An 8,997-nucleotide genomic window follows, 5' to 3' on the forward strand; every position below is an offset into this window, starting at 1 on the left:
AGCACATAATCAAGTAAGGTATAAGTTGTTAACACATAAGACAATAGTTGCAGTTTTGAGTATAAGTATATATGGGAAATATAAGTTTTACGCATATGTCCCCAAAACGTGAGAAAACGAGTAAAAGAGGGGAATGTGGTACTCACATGATCGGATGAACTGTTTATAAATGAGGATGATGAGAAAAGTAAACCCTTCGGAATATACCGTCAAGGATTCCTAGTTAAATAATATTAATAAGAATTAATTACAAATGATATAACATACTTTATTGAATTAAGATTCCGATGTGATTTGAGTTATGTTGCGATTAGAATGGTTACCGATTGATCGATTGAGCTCTACGGTTGTTGTTATCATCATTATTATTAGTTTAAATAAATAAATATAAGTTGAAATGATTATATTATTATTTAAATAATATTTAGTTAACTATAACGCAATTATAGATGTGTACATACATAAATATAACTTGTAATATATTAAATAATTTAAGACAAACGTTAAAGTATATATAGTTATTGTACAATATATATCTTGGACTATTTAACGAAACTCTAGTTTTATAAATAAAATTAATACGTTTAAAATACAATTGTTACAAATTTTAAAGGATGGTTTATATATATATATATATATATATACATACATAAAAGCAAAATTTTAAAGATGTTCGATGATAAGGAAACTCCAAAAATTGCATCGGATTTAAATAAAATAATGTTGGTTTGTTACTATTAAAATATAATGATAATACATACATACATATATACATACACATATATATGTATATGTATATGTATATGTATATATATATATATTTATTTATATAAACGAAAACTTATAATGAGGTTTATGTAGAATAAAACGTGACTTAGTGATGTCGATTTGATAAAAACATCAGTTATTTTATGTTTAATATTAGTTATAAATAATTATATAAACCTTTATTTCAAAAAAAAATAATAAATAAAACCAAGCTACGTCCAGGGGGCTCGGGGGCTCGAACGCGCACCCCTGGACGGCTCAATGAGTTAAACAGACACAAACCAGCCGATGGGACTGCAGATGGTTAAAGTTTGAGAACAAATTAACATATCCAGAAACCCCAAAAAGCCCCAAGTCAAATTAAGAACCCTAGATCTTCAATTGGTTAATCTCGTAATCGATAAACTAATTACCGTTAGGGTTGAGATTATATGGATCAAGACGATTACAAACACATTCAATTACCGATTAAACTGATGATCTGATGACTTATTGTTTACGACGGCTGACGGCTGGATATGAGCTCGAACACCAACTGGTATGCTAACATAATCAAATTAAATATGGGGGATCGGTTGGCGACGGGAATATGCTGCTGAAGATGAGTTTAATTGTAATATTATGTTTGTTATCATGTGTAATGATGATCTCGCGATGTCGGCCAAACCAAATAAGAATTTCGTATCATAGATTTAACTTAATTACTAATGTCATGTCACACCCTCAATATCCACTAACAGAGTTTTACCGTCAGAGGGTGTGAACTAACAGGATCGGAATCGTTAGTTATAATCAAACCATAAAACAAAGTTTCAAAACCATGAAAACGTTTACGAGTAATTAAATGCGGAAGCGTAAAACCATAGCAAACAATGTTACGTCACGCAGGACGACTTAAAACCCAATGATAATAGTTTAAAAATGAATTTTTCATAATTAGAATGTTTCAAGCAATGCATGTTCCTAAACCGCGCGCTCGCCTCGGTTACCTAAGAATAACATACTAAAAGTGTCAACACAAGGTTGGTGAGTTCACAAGTTTATATAAAAGACAGCGTTTAGCGTTTGCGTTCAGTGTTTTGCGTTAAGCGTTTTGCGTTAAGCGTTACCAGATAGTGTTATGTCAATTATATATCTATAGGTAGCTAGCCTATAAAACAAGTATCACTAAGTGTTCGACACCGAAGCTGACTGTTTATCATTTGCCTTGCCACCAGGTCATCCAGACCATGGTATGTGTTTAGCCAAGATTACACCCGCTCGACTTCCAGTCGAGTTTAGCGTTGGGTGAGGTTTGTCAAACCCAGTAGTACTACTCAACAGTGACTCGCTATTATCCAAATATTAACCGGTTCGATGTTATGAAGGACTTTAGTTAACGCGTTTGCCACTTAGTCTTTACAAGTGATATATAATCTATATTAACAAAATCTTAAATGCATTTCGGAGTATGTTATCTCCCCCAAGAGAAAAGCGTTTAAAACAGTTTAAAAGGGGAAAGTGAAACTCACTGTTTGCGAAGAAATTCCCAAATTAAATCACCAAGATGCGCGTCACAGAAAAACTCTCTTTAGCGTTCTAAAACAACAAAGAGATTTTTCTAAGTGTCGGAATATTATCGAGTCTCTAGACCCGGCACATAATACCTATGCACATAACATGTTTTGTGTTTCGTTTGTGAATCGTGTGTGACTTTAACAAATGTATTTGTGATACGTTACATTTGTAAGCAAATCATATACGTGTCATGTATTCATAAAGTACATCACTAGCAATTACTCCCTGTAAGGGCATTTTGGTCAACAAATAACAATTGACTAGCCATTATTCCCCATGAGGGCAATTTGGTCAAATCATGACAATCAATTAGCAATTATTCCCCGCAAGGGCATTTTGGTCAAAACATAACAATTATATAGCAAGTATCATGTTTCATGCATTTTCACACAATTCAGCAGCTAGTTTCACCGAGACAGAAATTCTACTTGAAAGATTGTACTATTCCACCGATCATAGCATCTCAATTAATTTACCAAAAATCATCACAGACGCATATATGTCTTAGGTTTCCAGAACATATTTTATTATATTTTTATTCCACATAGTTTTCTCACAATCATCAAATCATTACAGCAAACTCATAACAATCAAATTCATGCGCAACAGAATGTTATTTGAAATTCCCGTTAAACGAAAAATCCAATAAATGAAAGACCACTTGGGTTAGGTTCCTAACTCAGTGAGTCAACTTCCAGAAGTGGAACCAACCCAATTGGTCTCGTAGTTCATGAGATATAACATTTACAAAACAACCTAACAGCAGGTCTAACAGCTCAGCTTTGCACAACGTTTTTGTAAAATCATAAAAGTTAACCTTTACCTGTCCAAAAATTACGAGTTTATATTCCTTAGAAACTAGACTCAACCTAGTTTACTGTAGTATCCATAATCTCAACCAATTCTCACATTTACACCTCGTTACAGTCAATTAAACATCAATAACACAATCTGTCCAGAAACTGTTTGCATCCAAACTCAACATATTAACTATCAATGAACCATAACTCATTCATATAACACTCTAGACTCCATAATCACTATCCATGCACATCAATTACACATTACATACATGATTAGGGTTTTTGTTTGAACTCAAACCAAAGACACAACAATTAACACGTAACAATATCAATTCTAGTTATCAAATCATCATCAATACATCATCAATACATCATATGAAACACATACACACATAATCGGCTTCTAGGGTTTTCAATTAACCCATTAAACATCAAAATTAAGTATAAAGGATGCATAGGATAGTCGTTTATACCTTCCTAGCACCTTAATCTTCGATCAAAACTTGAAATTGATGGTGTATATGTGTGTATAAGTCGACGGCAGCCAAGGGAGCAAGGGGAGGGGTTTCCGATCGGGGTTAGAGGGAAAGAAAAAGAAAAGTGTTTTAGGGTTAAGGTTTAGTATTATTTATAAACATAATATGTTACACTCAAGTCCCTCAACTTCTAAGTATTACTTATCTAGCCTAAATTAAATAGTTTGCATCTTGAGTTAGCGTTTTATACTATGTTATCACATAACACATAAGTCTAACACATAATTATCACAAAATTACTGTTTTGACGTTTTTCGTTTATTCATCAATCGTTTGCGTCAACTCGTTTGCGTTTCGGTGCAACTCCCGAAAGACTACACATGTAGTAAGTGTTAAGCGTCATTTAAACCCTAGTTTAAATGTAATGAAGTGTGCGTTATAGATTCAATGATCTTAAGTTTGAATTGACGGAGTTGAGTTAACGGAGTTAACCTGAAATTGACGATTGTCACATGTCAGTAGGCCGAGTATGGCATGTTTTAACGAATCCAATGATTAATTTCCAAATTATACGCGAAGATTGAGGTCCAAGCTAACATATTGGGTAAACGGGTTCATTATACCGGTCATGGGTTTGGATCGGGTAGTGGGTAAACGGGTTATAGGTTAGGATATATCAAATTTGCACTCTAGACCCCAAAGTATGAAGAGGGAAACAGATTTCGGTAAAATTTTAGTTTAGGATTACAGTTGTACATATTCTAAAGTTATTTTTCAATAAAATAAATAAACAATTAAAATAAATTATTATTAACTCGGTAAACGCGATGTATTGTTGATTAAATCCCCGAATATGAAAACGGGTCGGGTAACGGTTAATAAATAGTAATTTGAAAACCCAAGTTGTTACAATACTCACCTTAGATGAAAGACAAACGAGTATAATTAAGAATAAACGAGTAAACGGATAAGCGAGTCGTCCAATACGCATCAAACGAGATAACTTATCAGAACCTGAAACTTTGTGATATGAAACTATAAATAAAAACGAACTTAATGCCACTGGAATCAATCCAAACGGATGAGTAGAACTCTAGTTATGTCGAATTAAACGTTTAAGCGAGCTAGTACTTACCAGAATCCGAACAACGAGTCGAAAGTCGGGTTTGGGTCAGTAGCCTTAGAATTTCGTTATGAGAATAAAAGTCTTCTGGACCGAACGTTGAATCTGACCAGAAGTATGAGAAAACGTTAAGTCAAACTAGTTGACTATTTTGTTCTTTAACGAGTTTTAAACGATTTGACCAGTCAACACCCTTCAACCACAAAAATTGATTGAATGTTATTAACTAGGGAATATATATGAATTCTTTCTATGTTTACAACTTACCTGGAAAGTGAAAGAATCAACAGAAACGATGAGTCAAAAGTCCATACGTATGCAAAGTCAACCGGTTATTAACGTATCTTCAACCAATAAGCAAAAACCGAAGAGTTTGAGGAGGGTTAGAGGAGGGTGACGGCTGAGAGTAGTGTTTTAGGGTTTAGGGATGATTTGTGGTAGAGAAATAATGATATGTTTATATAGGATACACTAAATCGATCTAAATATGGTAACTTACTCGTTTAAGAACCGAATGGGTCTTTAATGATTAAATCAATGTTATAAGCTGTAAATTTCGTTCTTGATCAAGGGTTTATATGCATGGACACTTATTTTAGTTGTATTAGTTTTCTTGGAGCTTAACTCACCCGATTTATGCTTAAAATAAGTGATTTGCATGCTAAAAACGAATTAAGAAACAAAATGATTAATTAATAACAAAATCGAACCAATTAATAATAAAAATTCATTTTTAAAATTTAAGGTAAGAAAATGGAAATGTTATAATATTTTATAACTTATCTTGGGGCATAAGTTTCGAGATTTGGGTCAAAAATAGTCATTGTACTTTTATAAATGCGATTTTTAGTCGTTTTAACTGATTTTAAGGGTTCTTAAAAACTATTTGGCATAAATGAAAATTAAGGTAAGAAAAAGGACATGTTATAATATTATATAACTTATCTTGGGGCATAAGTTTCAAGATTTGGGTCAAAAATAGTCCCTGTACTTTTATAAATGCGATTTTAGCCGTTTTAACTAATTTTATGGGTTTTTAAGAACTATTTGGCATAAATGAAAATTATGAAATTATAAAATAATTTAAACAAAGTTAAATACTAATAAATACAAGTTTTAAATAGTTCGAAAGATCCGAATTGTGTTCCCGAATCGGTTTAAATTTAAACGAATACAAATACGAAAAATCCGATATGTTACACTAAGCTTCACGACACGACTTAACATTTTAAACATTTTTCGCATTTAAGGGATAAGATTTAGTGGGCCTAAAACCCTATTCTTTTTCTAAGGCATAAGGTCACATTTAATCGGCATATGAAACTAATTAAATAACGATTGGTTTATTACATACAATCCATAAATTTATGTATTTCATTTGGTAAGAAACGTTGGTTCAAACAACAAAGCTTTTTTGTACAAGAAGAAGAGATCTGAAATATTAGATGATCAACGATCCAAATTAACAATGTTATACTTATAACTAGTAATTTACCCGCATAACTTCTGGGCGTTGAGGCGGTAACTCCACGAGAATTTGGTCAGTTTCGGTTACGCTCATTACACTACCAGAACAAAAACAAAATATAAAAATTGAGGTGGACCAATGGGGTGATGTCGGTCGGTATAGATCGAGCTTTGGTAAACCTATACGTTGTTGGTCCCATGCGTTGAGGCAATGAGTCTATGCAAATTTGTTCAGTTTCCGTCATGGTCATTTTGCTATTGGTTACATTCGTTACTTTGCCTAGGGATGGCAAAAAAACCCAAACCCGATGGGGAAAACCGAAACCCGCCCCGAACGGGGCGGGTTCGGGGACACTTAATCGGGGACGGGTCCGGGTTCGGGTTTTCCCCGTTTAAGTTAATCGGGTTCGGGGCGGGTATGGTATAGCCTGTACCCGCCCCGTATACCCGCCCCGTATACCCGTTTAAAACCCGTTTAATTAAATATAATTTTTATATTTATATATAATATATTATTTATTATTTATTTTCCCAATAAGGCTGCCTAACCCATTTTCCCGTATACCCGTTTAAAACCAGTTTCCTACTTTCCCATTTGGCCATTTACCCTAACCCTAGAACAACCTCCGAGGCATATTGCCAAACTATTGAATATGATTGTGACGATGGTATTGAGGTAATACATATATATATGGTTTATCGTTTACATTTTAATATGGTTTAACATTGATTCTTATATAGTTTCCAATTAATATGTTAATGTTTGATTATCATAGCAATCCGGCGTGACAAGTGTTTGAATGGTTGAATGGGTGCGGTATGGACGTGTAAGAAGGATCAATCATGAAGTTAATTTCCGTTGTGATGGGAGAAATAAACATTTTTATGTATTAATAATGTCTTTTGTATGTGTAATGTGTTTGGATATTGAACTTTTTGTGTATTAATATTGTATTGTAATTTTGTATCATTTTCTTACAATCGGGTTTTAAACGGTGAACCCGACGGTTAAATGGGGATCCCCACGGGGAATTTAGCCCGTTTAAAAACCATTTATGCTAGACGGGTTCCCCGAATACCCGCGGTTTTCCCCGAATCCCCGATGGGGATTCCCCGTTTAGTCCCCGCGGGTTTTTAGACGGTTTTGGTAATGGGTTTTGTAAACCGGGGCGGGTATGGGATTGGCATTCCCCGCCCCGAAACCGCCCCGTTGCCATCCCTAACTTTGCCAGAACAAAAACAAACACAAAATTGCAAACAATATAAATATTGAGGCGGACCAATAAGGTGGTGTCAGTCGGTAAAATCAGGTATTGGTAAAACCCGAGCAATGTCGGTCTCGGGCGTTGAGGCGGGCGAGTCAACGTGAATTTGGCCAATTTCCATGATCTTTGTTACGGTACCAGAACTAAACAAAAAAATTGTTCAGTTACGCTCGCTACAGTATCAAAAATAAAACAAAAAAACGAAAAAAATATATAAAAATTGAGGCAGACCAATGGGGTGGCTTCGGTCGGTAAAACCCAGACGTTTGTCAAACTCGAGCCTTAAAGCGGTGAGTTTACGCAAATTCGGTTGGTTTCGTCACATTATTTATGATAACTAAAACAAAAGAATAAATTTGTCGTTCGTCCGTTAGTTTCGTCAGTCGGTTTCATCAGACAAGTTACGATACCGAAACTAAAAAAAAAAAGAATAAAACTATTGTTCGGTTGGTTAGTGTTACGTTTGTTATGTTGCTGAAACAAAAAGAGAAAAAAAAAGACTGGCGAATGAGGTGACGCCAGATGGCCCAATAATGGCCTTGCGGCACCAACACTCTATTTTACTATTATATATATATATATATATATATATATATATATATATATAATTAGCAACTTAAGTATGTATCATAGTTTGTATATGTTGGGCTTTAATGGGTAGTACCCCTTTTGGGTTTTTCTTTTTCATTTTATTTATCTTTAATACTTTATTACTTTTAACCAATACTTTAACAACTTTAACAATTTAATCAAATACCTTTCACTTTCAACGTTGGTCAACTATACTTTTAATTTTTACAAATGTTACGTTTTATGTTTCGGTTTAAATTTTACGAGTTAACACGTTTCAACATGCGAGTGTGATTCAACGTTTTTACGCCTATTTTTTTCTTTTCATGGACCCTTCGTAACACGCAGGTCCTAGATCGACTTAGTTATTGTTTTTATGTTTTACGTTTCGCGTGCGTGGTTTAGCGTTTTATGTCTATTGTTTGTTCGGTTTATTTTTTTTAACTTATTTCTTTGTAGAGTTTTTTTTTGGGTTGATGTGCCATGAATGTTACTTGGCACGGTTTTACGCCCCCACCGCAACGTGAGGGCATGATCTAGTATACAGATAATTAGATATAAAATTTAAGATAGCATTGTTAATGTTTCTTTCTGTTTTTAGTGTATTGTTTTTCCAAACGGTTTATTATTATTTTATTTAATTTTTATTTTTATTATATAGTGTTTAATTGCTTATGAATTGACGTGCCGAAGTACAAACATAACATCACATCAGTTATTATATTTATTCATATTAACTGTCAGTCAGTGAAGTCATAATTAACTCAGCATGTAGCTCATTTTTTATGCATATGAGATTATGAGGTTAGCAGGTTTGCGGTTGAGGTATAAAGGATTTTTGTGCACAGAAGGGTTATCCAAGCGGTTATGGAATCCATAGTTAGTAAGTTACAGTCATGTAATGTCTTTGAACAAGTTTTAATATGGTCAGTCTGTAAGATTTTCACCGTTTGATTTTAATTTCAATG

Source organism: Bidens hawaiensis, unplaced genomic scaffold (assembly GCF_021521415.1).
Source record: "Bidens hawaiensis isolate Kalapana, Puna unplaced genomic scaffold, B.hawaiensis_p1.1 tig00021248_1, whole genome shotgun sequence".
Classification (NCBI taxonomy): Eukaryota; Viridiplantae; Streptophyta; class Magnoliopsida; order Asterales; family Asteraceae; genus Bidens; species Bidens hawaiensis.